The sequence below is a fragment of the Vidua chalybeata genome, chromosome 2, assembly GCF_026979565.1.
Source record: "Vidua chalybeata isolate OUT-0048 chromosome 2, bVidCha1 merged haplotype, whole genome shotgun sequence".
Classification (NCBI taxonomy): domain Eukaryota; kingdom Metazoa; phylum Chordata; class Aves; order Passeriformes; family Viduidae; genus Vidua; species Vidua chalybeata.
In genome coordinates, this window is record NC_071531.1 from 90,241,133 (window position 1) to 90,257,025 (window position 15,893).

At 36.1% G+C, this 15,893-nt stretch overlaps 1 protein-coding gene across 4 annotated transcripts in view; it reads left to right on the forward strand.

Moving 5' to 3' along the window:
* SGCG (sarcoglycan gamma) overlaps positions 1-15,893 on the forward strand; it is a 104,159-nt gene that overhangs the window by 20,198 nt on the left and 68,068 nt on the right. For 3 of the 4 annotated variants that reach the window (XM_053933961.1, XM_053933970.1, XM_053933966.1), the window contains exon 2: positions 10,391-10,482. The gene's annotated coding sequence lies outside the window, so the exon portion shown is untranslated. Of the gene's footprint in view, positions 1-10,390; positions 10,483-12,327; positions 12,405-15,893 lie in introns of those variants that run through there. The other variant, XM_053933975.1, reaches the window with a different exon arrangement.

Sequence of the window (15,893 nt, forward strand, 5' to 3'; positions counted from 1 at the left end):
TGTATGTTCTCTTACAAGGATGCTACTTATGGATCATTCCTAAAGCAGGAGAAACCAAGAACTCTAATGAATTGCATGGGATTGGCTTAGGAATGAGGAGTGAGAATTGTTAGTACTTGATATTGATACAGATGCTGCATTGCAATCTACAGGAAATTGGGAAGCATCCTTCAGAGATAGCCAGTTATCAGTAGTTCTGCTTCTGCATCAATACACATTAAGTATGTATTTCAAAGTTTGAAATTGTTGGTGATTCTGAGAAAGTGACACAGAACCTTCTCTGCATTGCTAACTACAATTACTCTTTCAATAGGAAAAAAAAAAATAAAACTCCAAAGCTTATTTATGCTTAGTTACCTTTTGGGAATGCAAAGTATGTGGTCATTTTAGTTCAGAAGAACTTGACACACTATTAGTTACCATGTGTCCATCTGTTTGTCTTGCTATTTTTTACTTCATCTTGCTAATCAGGGCCTTTGCCCTCCTCTGGATCTGTTCCCTGAGCCTACACAGAACAAGTAGTTGATTTTATGTGGTATTTCCAGTAAAAAAACTTTTGGAAAAAAAGTATTTTAAGGTAGTTATGTTTTTCATAGAGGAATATAAGTAAGCATGTAAATTTTTACTAAGCGTGGAACTGGGACTATGAATCTCTTGACATATATAATTTTGTAGTTTCTGAATATGCCATTTAAAAATTTATATAGCCCAAAATATTTTCTGTTATTTATGTTGGGTTTTTTTTCAAATTATAAATGAGTGTATACACTTATATAAATATGAATTAGGTTGATATATTTTCTCAATTTTTTAACCATACAACCATTAACAAATGCAAATTACCTGATTATCTGTACTGCTATAAGAAGATTTTAAGTGGACCTATTTGACAGTGCATAGACCATGTACAAATCATTGTTTCAAATGCTGATTGCTTGAAAAGAAAGCAAACTACCTAAGATATAGACTTACTGTAAGAATATGCTGCATGTAGAAATAATGGTATAAAACAAAGCCCAATCTATTCTTTTTGCAGTGAAAGACAAGGGAAGACTTCACTTTCAGTGAAGATAAGATCCTTGCAATATATGAGGATATAAAATGCTACTTGAGCGAAGAGATACAATTTAATGTAGAAGAATCTCTTTGTCTTTTGACCAGTTCTGTGGAGGTTACATTCTATGATTCAAAGGGTATACTAATTTTCTGTGTCATCTTGTGGAAGGCGCTGCTGGAAAATGTTCAGTGTCTACAGTTTTCTTGATCACAGAGGTAGTATTTTACATCTTAAAGGCTGTTCTCTTAACCCGTAACTTGCACATTAAGCATCAAGAGAGCAGAAGTAGTATTTTTCTGTTGCAGATTTGGTATTAAACCAGCAGCCTCAAAATGCTCCTTCTTTATTCAGTGTCTGTCTTCTGTAGGATTTCGTCCATTAGCTTCTCTTAGAGTAAGGTCAAACTTTTGTACAGTACTTTACCAGCTGCTCATCCTGGTCTCTCAATGCATGGCCTTTACATGAGGCATTGTTAAAATCTGTTCCAAGGATTAAACAACTTCCCTAGCAATAGTGCAAACACATTTTCATTCAACACCTTCCAGTTCCTGAATGTGTAACCTGAATGTGCATCATTGTCTTCACTTTTTCTCAGTCACTTGAGTATCCATATCACTGCAGGAAGAGTATTCCTATGTGCTGTTGGATGCTAAATATCACAAATGCAACACTCAGTGTCTGTCTTGCCTGACTTTCCAGTCTTCGGCTAACAACATGCCCAGGAAAGCTGTCATGAAAATCAGTATGGCTGGAGGCAACTTCTCTTCTAGCCTCAGGTGTCAAAGTGCCAATCCCTCCTTGATTAAGTCCTAAAAATATAAGGAGAACACAAATATCCAAAAATATTGCTTCTCTTCTTGTGCCATTCTCAGGAGGAAATCTGAATATAGTCTTGACCAGACCTTTTCTCTCCAGACTATTTCAATAGCAAATAAAATTGCCATCTTTTCCATTTGCTCAGTCCCATGGCAAGCAGTAGAGAATTGTGGGGAAATTTTGAGAGATACCTGTAAGTATTTTCACATGCACCTGTGAATGTATTAGGCTATATACCTGTTTTTAAAATGCACCTTAATTGATTTTTTTTATCCTTTTGGGGATATTATATAGAAGACAGACAAGGAGCACTAAATTGTATAAGAAATAAGAACTAGCTTTTGAGAGTAAAGCAAGATGCCCTTGACTTAAGAACAAGCTTAAAATCTAAGCACGTCAAGCAAAGTTAATGAGGAAAGAGAAGTACAGCAAGTGTCTACTAGAACTAGCTTGAGAATATAAAAATAAAGTGCTCTGGTATTGATGGTTTTGCCAAGCCCAGAATCAGATTCTAAGGTTCCTATGAGGCAAGTAAAATCAGTTAATTATAAAGTCTAACCATGGCAATTAAAGAGAAAGAGACCCAAAAATATGTGCACATTCTGCAAATCTGAAAGGCTTGGCACTGACTACTTGTATGTTGCTGGTTATCCTCTAAGACCTCTTCCTATCAATATTCTAGGAAATACCACGGATACTTCCTTAGAAAGTGCTAGAAAAAAGTAGAGATGGCTCTAAGTCATGGTTAAACTGGATATGCAGCTAGTTATACTGTGCATAAAGGGGACCATTTAGTTTTGTACAAGAGCTGACTAGAACAATGCACTTTTAGACTGGTCTTGGTGCTTATCTGTTGGATTAATACATCATAACAGAGTATGTGTGACAACCCACCCGTAAGGGGAAGTGTGGGTCATCACAGTAGGTTGGAGTTGGTCAAACACCTTTGTCTTAGAAATAGACAGTGAATTTCTGGAAGTTGTTTTCTGCTGGAGAGGCTGATCTGTGCCTTGGCTTTGTGTTTAGACATGCAACCATTTTCTAACAGTGGATGGACTGGGTATTTGACGCACAGCTGAAAATGAAGCAGCCTGTTTGTGTAGTTATCCAGACAGTAAATGAGATGATCATACCAACTAGGATGCAGCTGTTGTCACTTCAGCTGATGCAAAGCCAGTGAAGTGTGAGAAGTAAAGATGTGACATTAAATGTTTTGAGTAAATAACAGGGGGAAATGAATGTATTCCCTACTAGTCAATTAAATTGACTAGTAAAATTACAAACTAGTCAATTACATTGACTGGTAATTGTGAAACTGTTATGAATCACAGGTTTACTAGAGGAGAAACTTGGGCATTTGGTAATAATGTTTCTTACTAAAATCAAACAAATTGTCTCCTATTTTGCACAGCTAGAGCAGCCAAGTAGAGCCTACTTCATTTTGTTGTCCATTTCCATACTAGTTTTTTCTTTATTATTTGTTATTTTTCAAAATAGCCTGTTAGAATGGAATGCTATATTGTAATAAACATTGCTCCAGGTAGCACTACTATATTTCTTGTTTAAACTAATGCAACACTTTATTTTGCAAGTATATTCAAACTCTGCTCAGTAAGTTGGGATGTCATATTCTTAAAGACTGCCAAAATTTATCAGTTTACATCTGTCAATTTTAAGTCAACACTTCTCTTATGGTTACTCTGCTTGCCGTGGTTGCCTGCAGCTCGGCCTCAAGGATAACCCTTCAAAATACTAGGTAATTAACTATTCCCATAGTTAATTTGAGCATTTCAATCAAACTGGAAATAGCTTATAGTCTGTTCCCTGGTTGATTATAGTTTCTTCATATTAAAAGGGCGTCACTTAACATTTGCTTGCCTATGCCAGATGGCAAGTTCCTAATTAAATTCACTTCTCATGTGCCTAATTTTTCTGCTTGCATTTTGGCAAAGCTAAAATCTCAGTAGGGCAAACAGATAGTTGGGGTATACTAACAACATTATTATTGTTATTTTTACGGTCTTTCTTGTGAATGGTAGCTCAAAAAAGATCTTCTGGATCAAGAGTTGTGACTTAACCCTTGTACTAAGGCTCTGCTTCAATACAAGTTCAGAATGTCAAACCAGATTCTTAAAAATTATTTTCTCTACCCTTCTACTGTTGTTCTTTAAGTGCTGTTCAATTTTTTTCCACAGAAAGCAGAAGCAGAAATTGCTATTTTGTTATGGTGGTTGGGAAGAAGAATTGCTTGTCCATTTTATGCTTCCTTTGCATTGGCCTTCCTTTTTGTCTTCTTAGAAATATTAGAAGAGGAACTCCTGAGCTAAGTGCTGAGCTTCCTTTGTCCGCCTGATGAGGACAATCATCTTGATCTAGAAAAGTGACTCTGAATTAAGTACTTTGGTCTTGCATTCTTAAATATGATTCAGTACAGATTCTTCATGGAATGATCTTGGGAAATCATCAATTAAGTTTTATTTTTTAATGTGTAGTGGGTTCACTCTGCCTTGATGCCCAGCACCCACCAAAGCTGCTCTATCTCTTCTCTTCCCAGCTGGATGGAGGGAAGAAAATATAATGAAGGTTTCATGGGTTGAGATAAGGACCAGGAAAAAATCACTCACCAAATACCGTCATGGGGAAAATAGACTTGATTTGGGGATATTACTAAACTTACTACTAACAAAATCAGAGCAGGATAATGAGAAGTAAAAACAAATTTTAAAAACGCCTTCCCCTACCTCTCTCTCCTTCTCATCTCTACCTCCTCCTCTTCCCTAGCAGTACAGGGAGACAGGGAATGAAGGTTACAGTTAGTTCATCACATGTTGTTCTTGCCGCTGCTCAGGGAGAAGTCTCTCCCTTGCTCCAGTGTAGGGTCCCTCCCACTACAGGAGACAGTTCTCTGTGAACTTCTCCAACGTGAGTCCATCCCATGGACAACAGTTCTTCACAAACTGTTGCAGTGTGAGTCACTCTTCCATGGGATGCAGTCTTTCAGGCACAGCCTGCTCCAACATGGGTCTCCCACCAGGTCACAAGTCCTACCAGGAAACCTGCTCCAGCATGGATGCCCATGGATGCCCTCTCCACAGGTTTGCAAGTCCGTGCCAGGAGCCTCTCCAGCATGGGCTTCCCATGGGGTTACACAGCCTCCCCTCAGGCATCCACCTGCTCCAGTGTGGGCTCCTCCATGGGTTCCAGGTGGATCTCTGCGTCCTTGTGGATCTCCATGGACTGCAGGGGCACAGCTGCCTCACCACAGTCTGTACCAAGGGCTGCAGGGGAATCTCAGCTCCAGTGCCTGGAGCACCTCCTGCCCCTCCTTCTGCACTGACTTTGGTATCTGCAGGGCTGTTCCTCTCCCATATTCTCACTACACTACTCTTTGGTCATAGTTACATCTGCCCAATAACTGTTTTTTCCTTCTTAGATATGTCATTCGTGATTGACCCAGCCTTGGCCAGCAGCAAGTCTATTTTGGAGCTGGCTGTCATTGGCTCTGTCAGACATGGAAGGAGCTTCTGGCAGCTTCTCACAGAAGCCACCTCTGCAGCCCCTGTGCTATCAAAACCTGTCCATGCAAACCCAATGTGTAACTGTGTTTTGTTAACCAAAGATTGCCCAGGCCTTCAATCCTTTGCTGGATTGACTCTGTACCTCTATGGTAAATGTGTTAACTATTTCTTGGGAATTTAAAAGTGAGAGACTCAGTTTTGCAGTCAAAAATGGAAATGCTATAAAATACTGTATACTTGTGGATTCCAGAATAATAGCTAATATGTCCGGGGTTTAGGCTATTTTACTCTGTAGCACAAAATACGCTTTTTATTGTGCCTTTTCTCATCCTCCACCCCATTTTTGGCATTTTAAAATTCTAGGGCTTTTTTCCTCTGGCATTCTTTTAGTGAGTCATAGGGTGTAGTATGATTTTGATTGCAAAATTAATAGCAATCTACTTCAGAATAGCTTTACAATGGGAACTTGTAAAAGGAAAAATCATTAATCATTCAGGATTTTTTATAGTATAGTTTTAAAGGAAAAGTAAAATGCTTTGGGAACATTGCATTTCTTGACTACCAAAAAAAAGCCACAGGAGATAATCAGTATTGGATAAAAGCTTTTCCTACACTGACTGCAAGACACTAATTCTTAGGTTGTTTTTCTTTTTTTGCAAGTACTTTTGATATTTTGTAAGCTGAATCTGTGCAACAAAAGAATTTAAAGAAGCTCTCTTTAGGTTTCATAACAAATTGTTAAGAATGTGTTAATTTATTTATACTAAACAGCCAGTCCTACTTAGTCTCTTTCTTTGAGCATACATGCTGGTCTGTAGTATGACCATCCTAAAATAACTTTTCCCTCTTGTTTAACAAGGAAGAAGCACTGTTTTTATACTGCATTGTTTCAGTATTAAATAGATTTCAATCTTTTTATCACCTTTATTGAAGGCTGAAGTTTAAAGAAAATTAAACTAATGCAGATTCCTCCATAACTGAATATTCAGTTTCTCCAAATATAAAATTAGCATCCACTAAATTCTGAGCATTGGATCTGTCAGGGCACAAGTTCTGGGACAATGGTTTCTGTTATAGAGTTCTGGCCAGAGCACTGTAATTTCCATGGTTTCACTTCTCTTCTTCTAAATTTTTTGAAACTGGAGACATTTTTCTTGTGTGCCTTAATTTTCTTTTTTTTTCTTTCTGGGAAGATGCACAGTGGTACTGAATGAGAATGCTATTCTAACTAATGAAGTAGACACTGAGTAACTGGATTTAAACAAGAGTTTTATGTGTTTAATATGCTTTTGTTTCAAATGCAAATTAGATTAAAGCTTTATTTCTCAGAGTTAAATATATGCTATGTTACTGAAATATAATATTTAATAATATAATGGCAGACTTTTATATTTCTTGATCACCAGTACTTCTCTTTCAGTGAGTAGGGAAGGAAACAAGAAGAATTAAAGAAGATAAAAGAAATAGGAAGAAAGCAAAAGAGAGTGTTAAAATCATTGTATTCTTTAGGGTTTGTATCTGTACAAGCCAGTATGTGATATGAGAATATGGGTAGAGAGGCAGGGCTTCAAAGACCTAACATACTTGTTCTACCATGGAGGAACAATCATTCCATTTTCTGTTTCATACAGCCACCTGCACTGGGTGACAGCCATGTGTTTCACTTGAATGCCTCAGAATTCAGATATCCCAAGGCAGACTAGACCATCCTGCTCTGGACATTTAGGGAATTTGGGGTCTTGATTTTGTTTTTAGTAAAGGCCAGATGATGTAAGAGGAAATGTTATGAGCAGAGAACAGGAAATGTGGTTCTCTGTTGCTTGTCAGTGCTGTTGACATCTGTTGTAGAAGTGATTTGACATACTCTATGGAATAGAATTGTAAATACACTATTCTGCCTGTCACAGAGTGCTCGCTGATGGAGCTGTGAGTAGGTGCAAAATGAATCATATCCTAAAATAAAAGTCCCAATGCACAAAATAGCACACCTATTAAAAAGTGTTTTGCTCCACCCTCCTGTCCAGATTATTAGAGAGTTTCATATGAACCAAAGTATACGTTTCTGTATGTTTTAGTAAGTATACCAAGAAAAAAAAAACATTTCTGATTTCATTCCAGAGAAAAAGCTAACAATTAATTTCCTCAAGCTAACAGTATTTGCACTTCATGCTTAGGAGAATGCTTGAATTATACCAACAATGCAATGGGACAAAATAATTTCAGATCTGCTTGGACATTTAGTATTTGGTGGGATTTTTCCTCCTTGATACTTACTTAGGCAACTTTTTCTGCTTTTAAAGAAGTGCTATAGCAAGGTCACTCCATTGTGTCTTCCGGTCTGCCTAAGCTTCAGAATCCAAATTAATCTTTTCAGCTGGCTCTTTGAAAGGGTCTACAAACATGAGCTTTCTTGTTTGCTCTTAGAAGATAAATTTATCCCTATTTACCTATATTCCAGGGCAGCTGTCAAGCTCATTTTTGCACGGAGTACAGTGGTGAGCACAGAGTACAATGCAGCTTTTCACTTGTTGCTTCACTATGTAATCTCTTTAAAGGTTTATGCAGAATTATACTCACAGAATGAAGTCTTTTTTAATCAGTGTGTGTGAAGATGCAATCCAAATAGAAGATACCATTTAATACATCCTTCCTCCCAAAAAAACCTTAACTAGCTCTCTGTGACTGTTTGAAACAGTTCTATATAAATTAATTTTGTGTCTATGTGAATTTGAAAAGAGATTGAGTAGAGCTGGTAAACAATAAGCAAAAAAAAAAAAATTCTTTTTCTGGACCCACTGAGTGTACAGGGGAGGAAAGATGACAGAACGCATCAAAAAGTGGGATAGAGAAAAGGGGTGTGGCAGCAAGGAACAGAAACGTAACAGCTGAAGCAGCGATTCAAACGCTGTTAAGGGTGACCAGGCAATAGACCCACAGCCAGCTATTCGTGCTCGCAGATGAAAAAATTTCCTAGAAACCAGACCTGCCATGCACTGACAAACAGGGCAGTTGGATACTGAAAAGTTCTTTAATTTTCATATTGTCTTGCATAGTACTTTTCAGATTTTTCTCTTTTAGTTGTTAATTCTTTAGAATAGGTATTCCAAGTTTCAAAGCTGTTTTGAACCTCCTTATAGATATCATGTAATGGAATGGTCTAAGCAGATCTCCCTCAAAGCCTTATTTTTTGGAGGGGTTGTACTGGGTTTATATTTTAAAAGATTCCTATTGGAGTATTTTCCACTTTGTAACTCTTTAAAACAATTGCATTTTTGTAGATCTAATTGGTGTAAGAGTAACTTTCAAGTGTTTCTTTCTGTTTATATGAGAAAGATATAAGGCTCTTTTGGCTCACTCTTCTGCTCAGGTTTAGAAGATTACATCCTATTTTAAATATTCACCATAGCCCTATCCTTAGGACTCTCAGTCTATCAATAAATGAACAGCTGTTTTATCCATTAAATATTTGAAAAGCACATTAAACATAGCCAATTCAAAATGCTTTGGAAGGAAACACTAGAAAAATTCTTTCTAACACTTCTTGCTTGGTATCACAGTGGAGTCTCTAACATAGTGGGAGGTCAGGAGAACAGGAAAACATCATTTTTGAAAAGGTGCTTTTTCTGTGGCATCAGTATTCAAGCTCATGAGTAACTAAAATGCCCAAGAAGAGAGGATACTTGGACATTTCCCCTCTGTTATTGGTAGTCTAGCGATTTCTGGTAAATAATTACTTTTTAATATTTTCTGGCCATTATTACAGTTATCCCCCACTTTAGTTGTTTTAGAATTTAGTTAACTTTTGGGTTTGCATTCATACTTTTTTCCCCAAGGTTTCTGCCATTTTATCTTTAAATTTGCTTTTGCTATAATACTTGACCTTTCTGAACCTTTACCAAGGTATCTTTTAATATTTCATATGTCAAAACTCCTGTTTCATAGAATCTTTTAGGCTGAAAAAGATTTCTGCTGTCATCTGGAGTTACACATCTGTACAACCTAATTTTAGTTATTTTTAGTGTTTTCCACATAATCACAGTATTTCAGATAAGTTCCATTTCCTATACAGGCTAGAATATTCTTGTTTCCTGAATACCCTTTGCTTACCAAATCCTTATCACCACTTTAAATACCCTTTGCTTCCCACTGCTTTTCACAGTCTTTAAACACCTCACAGACTTGAAAAATATCTGACAGGACCAAATGTCTTCTATGTCCTTTCTAGTTGGATGAATTACTTAAACTGATACTTGATAGTGTCTTCTCCACCACTGTGTTGTTTTGTACTTTGAGAAATAAGCAGATGTTCTTGAAATCTTACAGGCATACATCAAACACTTGTTAAAAAAAAAAAAAAAAAGAGAGGGAAAAAATGTAGAATTGGTTAAAGTAGCAGAATATTGAAACCATGGTTTCTGTTGAGTTTTTTTCCTGAGATGAGTGCTTCTAGTTAGTCAGGTGCTGGCATGGGTGGACTCTGACAATGTGGAAGATAAATACATCTCCTTAGTTACCTTTCCAGAAAGGTAAATCCAAATTGAAAAGGAGGTTTGCAGTTTTGGGGTGAGGAATGGGATATCAGCATTCTTGAATTGTGCAGAAAATTAGGGAGGAGGGGGAGAAAGATTTAGATTTTGTACAAATGCAATGTAACCCCATAATTGAATAGATTGTTCATTATACTAATGGATTCCAATCTTATAGTTGAAACAGAAATATTTTTTATTACTTTGCACATAGATTTTTGACTAATGTTTATTTTGCATTTACCTTAAACTCTGCTATCGTGAACATTTGCAGTCCAAACAGCTATTGGGTATCCAGTGTTTCATTTGTTTGTGTCACAGTTTTAAACTGAGTGAACTTTGGCCTATCACTTGTAAGATGTTGTCAGTTGAAGTAGTGAGGAAGGCAGCTCATCATATATATATATATCTTATTTTTTCTCCATACTCAAGCAAAATTTTGCTTTCTCTTTCCCTTCTGTGCATTTAAATAGGAGGACAGCTGCCTTCGGATGGTACAGAACTCACTGACAGTTGCTCTTGCTTCAGTCCTACTTCATGAGAACTTCAGAAGTTACTAACTGAGGTATTTATTTGTTCTTTTCATTTTTTCAAGTTTTAATTTTGTATAAATTAGTTATGTGGAAGAGCAGGATAAAGGAGACAGCTAGACTAGTGAAGAGAAATCGTATAAGGAAAATAGCACAAAGTTCTGTCATAAAGAGACCTACTGGGCAACAGGATCTAATTTTTCAATAGCAAGGCACTATGTTAGTCAATCTTTTTTATATATTTAGAAATCAAATAATTACAAATATGCTAAAAGAAAGCATGTTATAAATGCAGTTAAAAACACTGGCGTATTGAGGGTCATGTACCCAGTTTTAGCCGATCCTCTAATTTTCTCCAAGAATGGGCAAAAGATTTTGCAGAAAATCCCTAGACATGAATACCTAATTACCTAAATAATGAACCTTTCAAAACTGTCCATCATTTGTAGGTTTCTTCCTCTAATATTTAAAAGGAATTTCAATTGAAGAAAAGTTTTGGTATTAACACAACATACAAATGCTTTCCTCACACTTTCTTTCATACAACCCTGAGATTAAATACAAAATCTGTTTTTAAAATATTGCTAAATATTTTTATTGGACATATTTGTCATTTTTGGCAGATACCAGTGAATTAATTTATTTGCAGAGAAAAGAACACCATTTGTATATGTAAACAGAGTCTGATAAAGGATTTATGGCCACAGAACTCATGAAGGGAAAAAAGTGTCTTGTAAGCCTGTGATCAGCTGGATTTGTGTCAGTCCTAAATTTATGATCTGCAGCTGTTAAATATGTGATAGGAGCTTTGTCTTCTAAGGCATGATGACAGTGTGAGCACAAGGCTGAGAAAAAGGAAACAAAATGCTTTGAGAAATGAAATTGTCCAGATGTGGGTGATGTTTGCAATGCTTCACATAGCACAAACCTTTTATTCTGTAAATCTTACAAATGTATATTTTAATGCTTTTTAAATTGTGGAAAGCTACCGGTGCAGGTTCTAACATACCTGAGGTTGAACAAGTATGCTGGTCAGTGTTTGTGTAGGCAGTGTAATGTAAGCAGTGCCAGGCTGGAATTTTTTTTTCTGCATTTGAGAGCTCAAAGCTTTAATGATACTGAAAAAAAAAGAAAAAAAAAAAAGATGTCTTGTAACTTCTATAATGTCTGGAATCTGAAAATATGTAATATATGCAACTTTTTTTTTATATAGCTCTAGTATTTATGTGTGTCTATGCATATATATGCATCTGTGTTTTAGATACCAAGATAGGCTTAACTTCTTGGAAAGATTGGTAATTGTTAGTATGGTTCTTGTATAAAATTTATATGTGCTATTATAGGTATATACAATATCTGTATTTCCTTTTTTGAAGAAACTTTTTATATGCCAGCCAGTATATGTTATAGCTAGAATAATGTTAGTATTAAAATGAAAAGTTTTCAGAAACTGAACTCTTAAAATTCAGTTGGGATGTTACATACAGATTCAGAAAAGAAAGCAGAAGTCTTTTTTGTCTCTAATTTTGCATTGAGTGCTGTTAGCAGCCAGCTCTGATGATGGTTTTTACGTGCAGCTTCTATGGAGTGCTCACAGTCTCAGATTTTAATAAAGAAGTTGGTGTTACGTGACAGGTTGAGCGATTTCAGTGCACGTTATTGGATTGGTTATGTCTTACCATAAGTTCATTTCTGGAATCAGTACACAACTGTTTTAGCAGTAGAATTAACCGCTTATGTCACAGATTATAATTAGCTGTGTCTGTGTGCCAGAGCAACAGAATGGAATGCAAAACATAGCCAAACATGTGAGCGAATTTTCTTCCAGTGATATTTGGCCAGACCTAAAATATCTTCCACTCCAGATCTGAAAGTAGTGGAAAAGTTAGACAATTCTCTCTTGGAAAGAGACTGATTGTAGTTTTTTCACAAGTCCACATTGTTTCAAATCTCCAAGGTAAGTAGCAATTTTTAAAAATTATTTTTATATTTGTATTAAAACATTAGCATGTTAACAAGCGAGTTCTTTTTGTTTCTTCTTGTTACATGGTTGTATTGAGCTTGTCCCCGTCTAAGTTTCTGTACCACATTTCAGACTGATTTTGTCCTTATTTAAGGATCATTTTGATGCTTATGTGGTTGTTTTAGGGCATAAATTATGTGTTCATTTTTAACTACAATTATTATTTTTGATTCAGATAGTTTATTTATACTTGTTTTTACAATTAAGTGTAATATTAAGTTTCATAGTATAAATCTGCACTTCTGTAATATTAAGAAGCTAAATTAAAAATTTTAAGTTTAGTAACTTTTAAATCTTTTACAGTATCATGTTACTGTACTTACATAAATATCTGATTTGCAGTAGTAAACCTCTGATGTGTGTAGCTGTATATTTCTCTGTTTATTTATCACATACCAAAAGTTAAATTTAGTCGAGAATGGATCCATGGTTCTGCTAAACACTTCTTGATTGATTCTGGGATAAAACCTCCCACCTGAGGAATTGTTACCAAAATTGTTTCTAACTTCTGTGAAACATATTTAAATTAATATAGAGCATTTAATTATGTGTATACAGAACTCATTTTGCAAGTGTGTAATCTCCTTGAATTCAAATACATTTTCTTGTGGGTAATTTCTCTGCCTGAAAGAAAATTACCAACTAGGTATCAGTGGATTACTGACTCATTATCAAATGATTTTTTGGATGATACTTGGTGTCTTGCCACCAAATGATGCTTGCACTGCATACAAAATCATGAATCTGAATGAGCACATAAGTTCCTAAAACAGGATATTGCCAAAGTATAGGAATGTGATTTTAATGCATCAACACCAGTCAGCTAGGTTCCTTTTACCAAGATACGGGTGTTTTTAATGTATCTGTCTTAAATCTCCTCCTACTTCAGGAGGAGGTGAATCACGTCCTAGAAGTGTCTGTCTATTTCCATTTTCTGTGGAGGGGGCCTGGGTAAGTGTGGCTGATGTTGCCTGTTTTTGGAAAGATGAATTTTTGGTCTGCACAGCCACTTCCAAAAGAGTAGTCCATTTGAGTGAACTATAGGATCTTTGTACCATACAGTTCTGGAAGTTTGCCATGAGTTAAGATTTTGGAAGTTTTGTTTGTGATACAGTCACAAATGATGCCACTTTGGCTGAGATGGATTTCTATTTATCTTCTAAACAAATGTTCTGTTAGATACACCCCTCCTTTCTATTATGTAATGAAGAAAAAATGCTCCTGGAATACCACCAAAGGATAAGAACAACTGCATGGGGTTAAATTAAAAATAAGAGTCTAAATTAAGCCCAGCATTAGAGGGAACCACTTAAAATCTCTTTTCCAAACCTTCATGCTTTTGCTAACAGCCTGCAGCTCTTTCCTGGTTGAAAACTCAGTGGTTTAAAGCATGTTATATTTTGAGTTTTGTTCATAATCATAAGACACAAAGTTATGTGTACAAAGATCTTCTAGCTTGAATAGCCTCATGAGATTTTTTTTCCTTCCTGTAGAAAGTAACACCTTGTACATTAAATACAAATCCCAGATCCTAACCTCTTACTGTTTCTAATTATTTTCATGACTGGGAATTAAGTAAGCTGGATTTCCTGTGGACATATTTCTCAGAGTTGATTGTCTTACATGTTTAACAAGCAGTGACTGAAGGTTTTTTGTAACAGAGACATTTACAAGGTCTTTTTCTCACTTCAGTTTTCTGATATTTTATAAGGTCTTCATGCCCATTGCAGTTCCTCAGTAAAGACATAAACAGGGATTCTTATTTTCTCTGTTACCTAATTTTCAGAAAGTTTACAGGAATGTAGTATTTGAGGCATCTGCTTGTCTGTTGAATTTCGTTGAAATTGGCCAAGAAACTCATAAACTATTGAAGGAGGCAGGGAAAATGAATGGGAGACAGATGATTTAGACATTGACATAGGGTTTGGTTGCCTTTTTATTTATGAAACCAGGCTAAAAGCATCATGGCAGTTTGGATAACAGGTTAATTCAATATCCTGGTCAAATTTTCAGCTCGGGTAATAGTATTCTCACTATTTAATTAATCTTTGCTTTGGCTACCTGGGCCAGTCTTCTCATTAAACTTTTCTGAATATCTGCCAAAAGCTGTTAAACAGCTGCTGCATTTCATGCCATGGTTGGTTATGTTTCTATGGTGGATGAAGTCTGTATAAGACTGCAAAGAGAAATATAAACTGAAATACATAAATATTTTTTAAATGGAGTGTGGTATGTACTGAAGTGTTGGATAATGCTGATGGCAGCCATAAAACACATGCTTTTCAATACGGTGTATGTCTGTTTGTGGATATGTTCATCCTGAAAGTTGCCTGTAAGAAGCAGGTATATATGTATTTTCAATAAAGGGATGTAGGGATGGAATCATCTTGTAGTAATGACTGTTACGACTCTTCAGTTCCTCCTCTTTTATTTTCTATGCTGTCAGTGCTCTGAGGAACAGAAGTTTTAGTACCTTTGCTTCACCTTACCTTTTCCCAGTATTTCAAGTGCCAGATACTAAATTTTATACAGACTTTTTGCATCCTTGCCTTATTAGTTGTGGATAGTAGTGTCTTTCAGAAAAGGTTGACAGTGTAGAGTACAACAGCCTGTTTCATGTTAAAGTTTCACATAGATCCTACCTTGAATTTCCAAGCTGTTAGACCTTTCTGAGAAGCATGCAGGCTCCTGATGGAAGTAGACGTGTCTGCAAAGTTCCACTGCACCCAATTTTCTCAGTTTTGGGGAAAAGGATTTTAAGTGAGAGGCAGTAATAATTAAAAAAAAAAACATGTTCTGTTGACTCCAGACTACTGAAAACGTAATAAAATGGAAGAATTTCTTAAAAAAAGAAATGCTCTGGAATGAAGCTGAATCAGTAGAGCACAGCTGTGGTAATGAACCCTAACCACAGGCCAGGCTACGTTAGCAATGCTTTAGATATCAAGCTCCTTCCAAAGGCCTCTTCCAGTCCAGCTTTGAACTGAAATAGATGATCTCCAGAGGTCTATTGCAGCCCAATTTTTTTCTAGGATTCTCAGAATTTGTTCAGATTTTCCTAAGTATTCACTTTATTGTTATTATTAATTACCTACTGATTTTGTTTAGTCACCTGGCTGTCTTACTAGCTGGTCCAATCGGCAGTGCTTCAGAGTTCATTGAAGAGGGCATCACAATTTAATAAAAATGTGACATTGGTAGCTAGCATTGGTAGCTAGTATTCTCAAGCCACATAAAGTTGCTGTAAATCAATGAGAATTAACTGTAATATTTCACTTTTACTTGGAAATACAAGGAAGGGAATAGATGGATTCAAAACTTAAAGCTAAAAATCTTAACAGTGAGTATTTAATATCAGCATTCCCTATGAGCTGAAAAGCCACAGGAGGATATTTGTATGCCTGGCAGAAAAGGTTGCTGTTA